At 39.3% G+C, this 13,312-nt stretch overlaps 1 protein-coding gene across 8 annotated transcripts in view; it reads left to right on the top strand.

The window, feature by feature from the left end:
- PIBF1 (progesterone immunomodulatory binding factor 1) overlaps positions 1-13,312 on the top strand; it is a 231,456-nt gene that overhangs the window by 13,426 nt on the left and 204,718 nt on the right. The gene's annotated exons all lie outside the window — the stretch shown is intronic.

Raw genomic sequence — 13,312 nt, 5'->3', positions numbered from 1 at the left:
TATAAGTAAGCATCAGCCCCAGTGATATGCATGGTGCTGTGCCATGTGCTGGCAGCAGTGAACTCAAAGGAGAGAGTGTCTGCCCTTCTAGAGTTCAAACTCTAATAGATTAGACTTAGGACCTTAGATGATGTTTTGACACTCCCATTTTTCTGTGTGACACTGAATAAGTCATTTAATGTTTCCTGCTCTGTCAAATGGAGGAAATAATCCTGCTTGTCCGTTCATTTCATTGAATTGCTCGTTTCTGTTTCAAAGTAAAAATGTCATTTTTAGCAAAGTTGCATATAAATATTTTTGTCCTTATTTCAAGAAGGCAGCTTTTACCAAAGATCTATTATCCAGAAATAAATAATTATAATTTAATTTACATTTCGATGCCCTAATTTGCTGCTCTGTTAGTGCTGGACAAAATCTATTTAGGTCATTAGTGTAGAGCCAATATTACAGGCAAATAAAGCCTCATCTTCCTCTCCTCATAGGAGTGATAAAGTCAGCAGGAGTGATTGCCAAAGAGGCAGATGTACCTATAGGAACCCTACTACAAGGTTCTGTTGTGAGTTTTTGTGTCTTCTGCTGACCTGCCACATTGTGCAGGTCAAGTGTTTGCATGTTTTAGAAAGATAGCTTTGAATTTTTATAAAATTTGCAAAAAAATAAAAGACAAAGTTAGAAGGCCTCAGCGTGGCTAGTAGCTAATTTTGTAGCCTTGGCCAAATCATTTAATTTCTATTTCTGCAAAATGCCCAGGATGGTGATAGTCATGGCAACACAGGGTTCACTGGGTTTATTGGGGACAAAGCAATGAAATGAGTTTTCAGACTTGGCTCTGTAGCACGTCATGGTATCTCAGTTTCCCTCAAGGACTTCTTATTTTTTAGGAGGAGGGCTGGAAAAGTTTCCTAACCTTGTTTATATCAAACTATCTCTTTTTTAATGACTTTAACATTTGGGGATTCTAAGACTGGTTTCTCTTGAACAAAGGATTCCTTGGGCCAAAGAGAAAAAAGCTTTTGCAACTCTAGAATTACCAATAGTATGTGATAATAGTTTTCCTGTGCCATAAAGCAAATCTCTTGACTCTTCAAGGGTCAGTAATGGCATTGTATCCCAGATTTTTGTTTGTTTGTTTCAACCTTGCTCATAACACTGTCAGTATTTTGTTGATAGGAAAACATAGATAATTAACACTGGTTTGACTCATTGCATTCCTGAGTGTTTTTAATGAACTAATAGCTCTTGAACAAAGAAACAGTTTTGTTTGTAAACCTGTATTAGGATTCTTCAGAGAAATAGAACCAATAGGATATCTGGAGGGAGAAAGAGAGATTTGTTTTAAGGAATTGGCTCACATGATTGTGGAGGCTTGATGAGTCCAAAATCTGATGGGATAGGCTGGCAGGCTGGAGATTCAGGGGAGAGTTGTAGTTAAGTACAGAGACAGTCTGCTGACAGAATTCTTCTTATTCAGAGGCAGTCAGTCTTTGGTCTAGTATGGCTTTCCGCTGATTAGATGTGACCTTTACATTATTCAGGTTAATTGGCTTTACTCAAAGCCTACTGATTTAAATGTTACTTGTTTTTTCGTTTATTTCAAGTTTTTATTTCTAGTTAGTTAACATATAGTGTAATATTGGTTTCAGGAGTAGAATTCAGTGATTCTTCACTTACGTGTAACACCCAATGCTCATCACAAGTGCCCTCCTTAATGCCCATCCCCCACCCATCACCCCTCCAGCAGCCCTAAGTTTATTTTCTATCGTTAATAATTGTCTCTTGTGGTTTGCCTCCCCCCCCTTTTTTTTTATTAAATGTTAATCTCTGGGGTGCCTGGGTGGCTCAGTTGGTTAAACATTTGCCTTCTGCTCAGGTCATGATCCCAGGGTCCTGGGATTGAGCCCCATGTTGGGCTCCCTACTCAGTGGGGAGTCTGCTTCTCCCTCTCCCTCTGCCCCTCCCCACTGCTCATGCTCTCTCTCTCTCAAATAAATAAAATCTTTTTAAAGAAATGTTAATCTCATCTAAAAAATACCTTTACAGAAAGATCTAACATAGTGTCTGACCAAAATAAAAATAAAATAAAATAGTATTTGACCAAATGTTTGAGTATTGTGGCCTAGCCAATTGACACATGAAGTTAACCAGCACAGGGGCACCTGGGTGGCTTAGTTTTGGCTAAGCATCTGACTCTTGATTTTGGCTCAGGTCATGATCTCAGGGTCATGAGATTGAGCCCCGCCTTGGGCTCCGTCCTCTGAGCAGAGTCAGCTTCTCTCACTCCTTCTCTCCACCTGCCCCTCCCCCAGCTTGCCTGCATGTGTGCTCTCTCTCTCTCTCAAATAAATAAATCTTTAAAAAAGAGAAAGAAATTAGCCATCACAGAACCCTTCCATGTGCAAGTTTGTTTCTTAAAGGTTCATCACCTCTCAGCTGAAAATGTAATTCTCTGTCTTAAACCTTTTCATAAATTTAATAATAATATAAACAGAGAATTGAACCACAATCAGGAAAAAAGAAATTAAGCAGTGTGTTGTCTACTTAATAAAAGGTCTTAGAAATTCAGGAATATGATTTAGACAGAATAGAATTACTTTTATATTAAAGTTGCCCATAAAGTTTGATTCCTCTGGTGTGTCAAATGCTAGTACAGGCCAACTTGCCCAACACTGAGGAAAAATCAACTGAATATTTTTAAATTAAAAGATTTCCTTATAAGGGTATAGTGAACAATAAATATAATATTTAGTATTAAAAGAAATTTTGCCTAACTGTGTACTGTGAGGATTTTTATGTGTGTGGGGATTTATTTTTTGAAATGGTTTGTTATTTACTGTTCTAGTGTTTGGAAAATTCACAGATACTAGTTCAAGTTTTATCTCTGCATTTTGACAGTGGTGTGATAATATTGGATAAAAAACTTAGTCTTCCCTACTCTCTCTGCCCCTAGTCTTACAACTTCTCCATCTACAAAATAGGATGAGAATATATAACACCTTCCTCATATGGTCATTATTATGAGAATGAAATTCGTTCAGTAAATATTTGTTGTACATCTGTTAATGTAGCAGGCATTGTTCTAGGTGCTTGGGATACTACAGTGAACAAAACAATGATCTCTGGCCTCATGGACTTTATATTTTTAAAAAGAGTACAGGGAGGGGCACTTGGTAGCTCAATCAGTTGGGTGTCCGACTCTGGATTTCAGGTCAGGCATGATCTCAGGGTCCTGGGATCGAGCCCTGAGTTGGGCTCTATACTCATCGGGGACTCTGTGAGGATTCTCTCTCCCACTTCCCCTCCCCCACACTCATGCACACACACTCTTTCTCTCTCTCTAGAATAAATAAATCTTAAAAAGAGTACAGGGAAACAAATACAAATGTTACAGATAAGCAAATCATAGAGGAAGAAAGTGATAACTGCAAAGGATAAAAGAAAAAATATTAGTGCTGCATGGAGAACAGGGAAGAAAGCATATTCAGAATTGTATAGGGTCAGCCAGTAGACCTCATTGAGGAGGTTAGAAGTTTACAAAGACTTGGAGGTGAGGGAGACAGCAAAGTTCTCAAGGAAGAACTCCCAGGCAGAGGGAACAGTCAGTGCAAAGGCAAGAGGGTGCTTTGATGTTCGTGGAGCAATGAGGAAGCCAATATGACTGGAAATACTGAAGAGAGAGAATAGTTAGGTAAGATCAGAGAGGTAATAGGTTTGTTGAAGTCACCATAAGGACTTTGATTTTAACTCTTAGTGAAAGGAAGTATTGCAGGATTTTGGGAAGAGATGTGACATGATGTGACATATTGTAAAAGGGTTATTCTGGCCGGTATATAGTAGACCTTCAGAGAGTATTAAAGAGCTTTGTTAATGTCCCAGATGTTTTTCTTTTTTTGTTCCTTTGTTTGTTTTGTTTTATTTTGTTTTGCTGAGAATAGGCTATAGAGCTATAAGGATGGAACCAGAGAGACTTGTTATGAGACTGTTGTAGTAATCTAGGTAAGAGGTGATAGTACTTCAGATCAGGGTAATGGCAGTGTAAGTGCTACAAACTGGTTAGATCTTGGATATATTTCAAAGTAGAGCCATGGTTGGGAAAAATATGGCGGAGGAGTAGGGGACCCTATTCTAGCCAGTCCCCGGAATTGAGCTGGATATCTGCCAGGCCACTCTGAACACCCACGAAATCAGCCTGAGATGTAAGAAGATAGATCTGGATCTCTACAAACAATATCACAGGCAATTGGTTTTGAGGTACGAAGTGGGGAGCCGTGATTCCACAGGCAGATACCAGAGGATAAATGGAAGGGGGAGGGAGCCAAACCATCAGGATCCTACACCACCGGTGAGCAATAGCCTCCCACGCTGGGGACAGGGCACAGACTTGCAGACCGGTAGCAACAGGGAAAGGACTTTAGGGCAGCCCCCTGGGCAGAAACCCAGAGTGGCGGGACCGTGCATGTGAACTGGGGGCAGCTGGCAGTTTTAGAAGCACAAAGGGCAGAGACAAGCCCCAACCTGGAGGCGAGGACTGGGAGCACTGGTGAGGGGCGCACAACCTAGGATGCTGCAGTTTATAGCAGCACAGACAGAAATGGAGATAGCGTGGCCTGGAGAGCTCACTGAAGAACAGACTGCGATCTCTCTACTCTGAGGCAGAGGGTTGGAAACGATCTCTTCTGCTCTGACTCTGGGAAGAGATGCGGAAAGCCGCCAGAGAACAAAAGCCCCAAAGAATTGGTTCCCACTGAGCCCATCCCCTGCCACAGGGAGCAGGGCAACTCTCCCCAAGTAGGGTTGCCTGAGTAACAGCGCACCAGGCCCCTCCCCCAGAAGACAGGCTAGGAAAACGAGGCCAGCAACCCTAAGGTCCCTAGAAAACAGGTGCATCTTGCTTGGGTTGTGGTCAATAATTTGGACTCTGTACATTCCCTCAACCACCCCTCAACAGAATGACTAGGAGGAGGAACCCCCAAAATAGGAAAGACGCAGAGCCTATAACTTATGCCACAGATTTACAAATGGATACAGATATAACCAAGATGTCACAGATGGAATTCAGGGTAGCAATTGTGAAGACAATAGCTAGAATGGAGAAATGGATTAATGGCAACGTAGAGTCTCTAAAGGCAGAAATGAAAGCTGAATTGGCAGAACTTAAAAATGCTATCAGTGAGATCCAATCTAATCTAGATAATCTAACAGGGTAAGCAAGGCAGAAGAACGAATTAGTGATTTAGAAGACCAATTAATAGACAAGAAGGGAAAAGAGGAGGCCAGGGAAAAACAACTCAGAATCCATGAAAACAGAATCAGAGAAATAAGTGACACCATGAAATGTTCCAATGTCAGAATTATTGGGATCCCTGAGGGGGTGGAGAGAGAGAGAACTAGAAGATATATTTGAGCAAATCATAGCTGAGAACTTCCCTAATCTGGGGAATGAAACAAACATTCGTGTCCTAGAGGCAGAGAGGACCCCTCCCAAGATCAAGGAAAACAGGCCAACAGCCCGGCATGTAATATTAAAGCTCGCAAATCTTAGAACCAAGGAAACCATCTTAAGAGCAGTTAGGGGGAAGAGATTCCTTACATACAGAGGGAAAACATCAGAATAACATCAGACCTATCCACAGAGACCTGGCAAGCCAGAAAGGGCTGGCAAGACATATTCAGGGTACTAAACGAGAAGAACATGCAGCCAAGAATACTTTATCCGGCAAGGCTGTCATTTAGAATGGATGGAGAGATGCAGAGCTTCCAAGACTGGCAGAAATTGAAATATGTGACCACTAAGCTGGCCCTGCAAGAAATATTAAGGGGGGTTCCAGAAATTTACAGGGACAATCCATAAAAAGAAGGTCTTCACAGGCAACATGATGACAATAAATTCATATCTTTCAATAATCACTCTCAACGTGAATGGCCTAAATGCTCCCATAAAACAGCACAGGGTTGCAGACTGTATAAAAAGGACCCATCCTTATGCCGTCTATAAGAGACTCATTTTGAACCTAAAGATATATCCAGACTGAAAGTGAAGGGATGGAAATCCATCTTCCATGCCAACGGACCTCAAAAGAAAGCTGGGGTAGCAATTCTTACATCAGACAAATTAGATTTTAAACTAAAGACTGTAGTTAGAGAGCAGAAAGACACTATATCATTCTTAAAGGGTCTATCCAACAAGAAGATTTAACAATTGTAAATATCTACGCCCCCAACATGGGAACAGCCATCTACATAAACCAACTGTTAACCAAAATAAGAGTCATATTGATAACAATACGTTAATTATAGGAGACCTCAATACTCCACTCTCAGCAATAGACAGATCATCTAAGCAGAAAATCAACAAAGAAACAAGAGCTTTGAATGACACAGGGGACCAAATGGACCTCATAGATATATACAGAACATTCCACCCTAAAACAACAGAATACTCATTCTTCTCGAGCACACATGGAACTTTCTCCAGGATAGACCACATACTGGGTCACAAATCAGGTCTCAACCGATACCAAAAGATTGAGATTATTCCCTGCATATTCTCAGACCATAATGCTTTAAAACTGGAACTCAATCACAAGAAAAAATTTGGAAAAATTCAAACACTTGGAAGCTAAAGATCACTCTGCTCAAGAATGTTTGGGTCAACCAGGATATCAAAGAAGAACTTAAACAATTCATGGAAACCAATGAGAATGAAAACACATCAGTCCAAAACCAGTGGGATACTGCAAAGGCAGTCTTAAGGGGGAAATACATAGCCATCCAAGCCTCACTCAAAAAAATAGAAAAATCCTGAATTCACCAACTAACTCTGCACCATAAAGAACTAGAGAAAAAGCAACAAACAATACCTAAGCCACGCACTAGAAGAGAAATAATTAAGATTAGAGCAGAGATCAATGAATTAGACCAGAAACACAGATCAGATCAATGAAACTAGAAGCTGGTTCTTTGAAAGAATTAGTAAGATTGATAAACCACTGGCCAGACTTTCCAAAAGAAAAGAGAAAGGACCCAAATTAATAAAATTATGAATGAAAGGGGAGAGAGCATGACTAACACCAAGGAAATAGAAATAGTTATTGGAAATTATTATCAACTATATGCCAATAAACTGAGCAACCTGGATGAAATGGATGCCTTCCTGGAAACCTATAAACTCCCAAGACTGAAACAGGGAGAAATTGACAACCCAAATAGGCCAATAACCAGTAACGAGATTGAAGCAGTGATCAAAAACCTCCCAAAAAACAAGAGTCCAGGGCCTGATGGATTCCCTGGGAATTCTACCAAACATTCAAAGAAGAAATAGTGCCTATTCTCCTGAAGCTGTTTCAAAAAATAGAAAAGAAGGAAAGCTTCCAGACTCATTATATGAGGCCAGCATTACCTTAATCCCCAAACCAGGCAAAGACCCCATCAAAAAGGAGAATTTCAGACTGATATCCCTGATGAATATGGATTCCCAAATCCTCAACAAAATCCTAGCTAATGGGATCCAACAATACATTAAAAGGATCACCCATCACAACCAATTAGGATTTATCCCCGGGATGCAAAGGTGGTTCAACATTCACAAATTAATCAGTGTGATAGAACCCATTAATAAGAGGAGAGAGAAGAACCATATGGTCCTCTCAATTGATGCAGAAAAAGCATTTGACCAAATACAGCATCCTTTCCTGATTAAAACTCTTCAGAGTATATGGATAGAGGGAACATTCCCCAAGTTCATAAAATCCAACTACGGAAAACCCACAGCAAATATCATCCTCAGTGGGGAAAAGCTGAGAGCCTTTCCCTTAAGATCAGGAACACGACAAGGATGCCCACTCTCGCCACTATTGTTCAACATAGTACTAGAAGTCCTAGCAACAGCAATCAGATGACAAAAAGAAATAAAAGGTATTCAGATTGGCAAAGAAGAAGTCAAATTCTCTCTCTTCGCAGATGACATGATACTTTATGTGGAAAATCCAAAAGACTCCACCCCCAAATTACTAGAACTCATACAGCAATTCAGTAATGTGGCGGGATACAAAGTCAATGCACAGAAATCAGTTTGCTTTCTTATACACTAACAATGCAGCTGTAGAAAGAGAAATTAGAGAAACAATTCCATTTACAATAGCACCAAAAACCATAAGATACCTCGAAATAACCTAACCAAAGAGGTAAAGGATCTATACTCTAGGAACTACAGAACACTCATGAAAGAGATTGGAGAAGACACAAAAAGATGGAAAAACATTCCATGCTCATGGATCGGAAGAATAAACATTGTTAAAATGTCTGTGGTACCCAGAGCAATCTATAACTTCAGTGCCATCCCAATCAAAATTCCACTTTTTCAAAGTGCTGGAACAAACAATCCTAAAATTTGTATGGAATCAGAAAAGACCCAGAATCGCCAAGGAAATGTTGAAAAAGAAAAACAAAGGTGGGGTCATCACATTGCCTGATTTCAAGCTATATTACAAAGCAGTGATCACCAAGACAGCATGGTACTGGCACAAAGACATATACACCAATGGAACAGAATAGAAAGCCCAGATATGGACCCTCAACTCTGTGGTCAAATAATCTTCGACAAAGCAGGAAAAAATATGCAATAGAAAAAAGACAGTCTCTTCAATAAATGGTGCTGGGAAAATTGGACAGCTATATACAGAAGAATGAAACTCAACCATTCTCTAACACCATTCACAAAGATAAACTCAAAATGGATGAAAGACTTCAATGTGGGACAGAAATCCATCAAAATCCTAGAGGAGAACACAGGCCGTAATCTCTTTGACATTGGTCACAGCAACTTCTTTCAAGATTCATTTCCAAAGGCTAGTGAAACAAAAAGCAAAAATGAACTGTTGGGCCTTCATCAAGATAAAAAGCTTCTGCACAGCAAAGGAAATAGTCAACAAAACAAAGAGGCAACCCACAGAATGGGAGAAGATATTTGCAAGTGACACTACAGATAAAGGGCTGGTATCCAGGATCTAGAACTTCTCAAACTCAACACCCAAAAAACAGCCACATCAAAAAATGGGCAGTAGACATGAACAGACACTTCTCCAAAGAAGACAAACAAATGGCTAACAGACACATGAAAAAAATGTTCATCATCATTAGCCATCATGGAAATCCAAATCAAAACCACATTGAGATACCACCTTTCACCAGTTAGAATGGCAAAAATTGACAAGGCAAGAAACAACAAACGTTGGAGAGGTTGTGGAGAAGGGAACCCTCTTATACTGTTGGTGGGAATGCAAGTTGGTATAGCCACTTTGGAAAACAGTGTGGAAGTTCCTCAGAAAATTAAAAATAGAGCTACCCTATGACCCAGCAGTTGCACTACTGGATATTTAGGTCAAAGACACAGATGTAGTGAAAAGAAGGGCCTTATGCACCCCAGTGTTCATAGCAGCAATGTCCGCAATAGGCAATAGCCAAACTGTGGAAAGAGCTGAGATGCCCTTCCACAGACGAATGGATAAAGAAGATGTGGTCCTTATATACAATGGAATATTACTCAGCCATCAGAAAGGATGAATACCCAACTTTTACATCAACATGGATGGGACTGGAGGAGATGATGCTAAGTGAAATAAGTCCAGTAGAGAAAGTCAATTATCATATGGTTTCACTTATTTGTGGAACATAAAGAAAAGCATGGAGGACATTAGGAGGAGGAAGGGAAAAATGAAGGGGGGGAAATCGGAGGGAGAGATGAAGCATGAGAGATTATGGACTCTGAGAAACAAACTGAGGGTTTTAGAGGTGGGGGGTGGGGGTATGGGCTAGCCCGATGATGGGTATTAAGGAGGGATGTAGTGCATGGAGCACTGGGTGTTATATGAAGACAATGAATCGTGGATCATTACATCAAAAACTAATGATGTGTTGTATGGTGACTAACATAACAAAATAAATTTAATAAATAATTAATAAACAATACCTTAGCTGACTATTTAAAAAAATAAAATAAAAGTAGAGCCATTAGTATGTCCTGATGAATTGGATGGAGGACATGAAAGAAAGATAGGAGTCAAATTAACTCCAAGGTTTGGGACTGAATAACTGGAAAGATGGATTTGCATTCAGTTGAGATGGGTAGGGTTTGGTGAGGCAGATTTAGGGTTAAAAGAAAGTTCAAGTTTTAGCCATATTGAGTTTTAGAGATCTGTTGGATGTACAATTGGAAATACTTGGATTGTACAAGTCTGTACTTTGGAAGCTATATATTTGGAAGTTGTTAACATAAAGATAATATTTAAAAGCCAGGATGAGATCACCAGAGATGAATGAATACAAAGAGGGCCAAGGCCTGAGCTCTAGGGCACTTTAATATTAAACCATAGAATAAAGGAGGATTTATCAGTGAGATGAGGAAACCAAGAGAATTTCAGTCCCAGAAGCCAAAGGAGAAAAGTTTGTCAAGGAAGAGAGTCATTTCAAATGCTGTCCATAGGTGTAGAAGTAGTCTGGGAATTCACATTATATTTAATAGGGTCATTGATAACCTTGTCAAGAGTAGTTCTTTTGGAGTTGGTGAGATCGAAAGCTTGGTTACACAGTGTGCTTAAGAGTGAATGGAAGGAAAGCAATTGGAAAAAAGTCCAGGCAGCTCTTTCTGTGGGATTTTGATTGCATAGGGGAACAAAGGGCTAGGGTTGAAGATGATGGGAAGTAGGGTGAAGGGAAGGGGTTTGTTTTTGTTTTTAAAGATTTATTTATTAGAGAGAGGAAAAGAGAGTGAGCACACAGATTGAGAAGAAGAAGCAGATTCCTCACTAAGCGGGGAGCCTGATGCGTGGCTCAAACCCAGGACCCCGGGATCGTGACCTGAGCCGAAGGCAGACACTTAACTGACTGAGCCACCCAGGTGCCCCAGGGTTTGTTTTGTTTTTAAGGTGAGAGAAATCACAACTAATATACATAAAATTACATTGTAAACCACAGCAATTTTTTCATTGTCAGGAACAGTAGAAAGACATTCATCTAGTTGCTAACAAGCAGTGTAAGCAGTGCTGTTGGACACTGGGGTATACTTGTGTTTAAGGCTTACCACTTCAGTGTGATCCATATGATAAAAAGAGTCTTCTGTGTTTGGGGCATAGCCAGTAATACAGGCTTCTGTAATTATATATTTGAGGGACAATATTAGAACACAGAGGTGTTTGTTGATTTAATTACTCCTGGTTAGTTTTAAAGAACTTTATCTTCATATCATACATAATAGCTTTTAAAATAATAATAATTTTATAGTAAGTGAGGTCATTTATCTCTTGATGGCTTGAGTTTAATTTTATATGATCTTTTCACCAAAAGGCAGGACTCAGTTTAAAAAACAACTGAAGAATGTGATTGTAAGCACATATAAGGAAGGTAGAGAAGATTATGATCATTAAAAGAAGGTTTATAAAAAGAAAGTTGATCAAAAAAATTATTGAATTATGAGGTGGGTTGAAGAGGTAATAAAAATTGCCAGGTTACTGGACTGAGAGTCATTTTCTCTAGGACTTAAATTTTAAGTATGCACAAGCACCTAGTTTATTAAAGCACTAAATGAAATTGTTTTTCAGTGCAGATTTCTGTTCTTGGTTCTGTCACTTGAAATGTTCTCCTTTTGGTGCTTTTTACCCAGTGGCATATCATATTTCTTTCTTCTTCGTTATGTTTGCTACATGTAGAGTATATATTGTTGGTGGCCAGAGGCAGGCAATGAGAAACTCAAAAATGCCAATCACATACAAATGGAGTAGTGAATTTTTTTTTTTACTCTTTTAATAGTGTCATTAATTTAGGTCTCAATCCAAAAATCTAAGTATTCTTTTGGACTGTTGTGAGAGAAAACTTGGATTCCTTCCTAAGGGGGATAAGTATTTTGTTTTTTAGTGGACACGTTGAAAATACATCCAGTGAAAGATAGTGTCCATTGATTCTAAGGTCTCCTAAATTTGACAAAGAAAGGAAGTGTTAAGCACTAAGATACGATGCCACAGTAAGCCTTGGAACAAGGTCATGGTGTTAATGGCTGCAATCACTATGAAGTTACTGATTTTCAGTAAGTCATGATTCAAAATTTATACTATTTGATGTCTTCATATAGTAATTCAGCAGACATCTTAGTCTTTATATATATATTTAGGGTTGGATATTTTACGGGAAGTAACATGAATCTTATACACAATGCTATGTAATTTTAAAGAGGAATAAAATGTAAACTTAGAAATAAAAACATTACTAGGTGGTATTCACCCAAGAATTTTAAAGGACCTCAAGGATGCACTTCACAGTGCAGCAAATGTGTAATCTTATTATCCAAATAGAGAAGTTAGAGACATAGTAAATTGTCTACCTGTCCTTAGAAACTAAGGACCTCGATAACTACAAACTGATCAACCACACTTCTGTTTTTAATGAGCTTGTGGAATTTATGAAGATTAGGATACTGAGTATTTATGTAAGTGTAAACCTATAGGAGAAGGTCAAAACAAAAAGTTTATAAATGGAGGGCGCCTGGGTGGCTCAGTTGGTTAAGCGACTGCCTTTGGCTCAGGTCATGATCCTGGAGTCCCAGGACCAAGTCCCGCATCGGGCTCCCTGCTCAGCGGGGAGTCTGCTTCTCCCTCTGACCCTCCCCCCTCTCATGTGCTCTCTCTCTCTCTCTCTCTCTCTAATTCTCTCTCTCAAATAAATAAATAAAATTTTTTTTTAAAAAGTTTACAAATGGATATAAATGAACAAACTATATTATAGTATTTCACTTGGGTGATAACTGGTACATGTTTTTAAAGAGGAAATAGGAAATGGAATATGTAGACTTCCAAAAAGCCATTCACAGACTTCTAAAAAATGTTCTAAAAATTTTGACAAGACTTCTTAAGAATTATTATCATGAGGTCTTGGGGAATTGCTTTCTCTTCAGTATTTGAAAGATGAGAGCCAGAAAGTAGGAATAAAAGAAACTTTTTGAGAAATGAAAATAGGAGTATTGTTCAGAGATAACTATTAAGTCCAATCTTATTCAATACTTAACATTTTAAGATTTTATTTATGTATTTAGAGAGAGAGCGTGTGTGCAAAGGGGGGAAGGGGTGGGCAGAGAGGGAGGGAGAGGGAAGGGCAGGCAGACTCCCTCACTAAGATCAGAGCCTGGCATGGGGTTCAATTTCACGACCCTGAGATCATGACCTGAGCCCAAACCAAGAGTCGAATGGTTAACCAACTGAGCCACCCAGGTGCCCCTCAGTACTTAACCTTTTAAAACATCATATTAGAGGTGTACCTGGGTGGTTCATTT

This window comes from Zalophus californianus, chromosome 3, assembly GCF_009762305.2.
Source record: "Zalophus californianus isolate mZalCal1 chromosome 3, mZalCal1.pri.v2, whole genome shotgun sequence".
Classification (NCBI taxonomy): domain Eukaryota; kingdom Metazoa; phylum Chordata; class Mammalia; order Carnivora; family Otariidae; genus Zalophus; species Zalophus californianus.
This window is presented reverse-complemented; position numbering and strand designations above follow the sequence as displayed.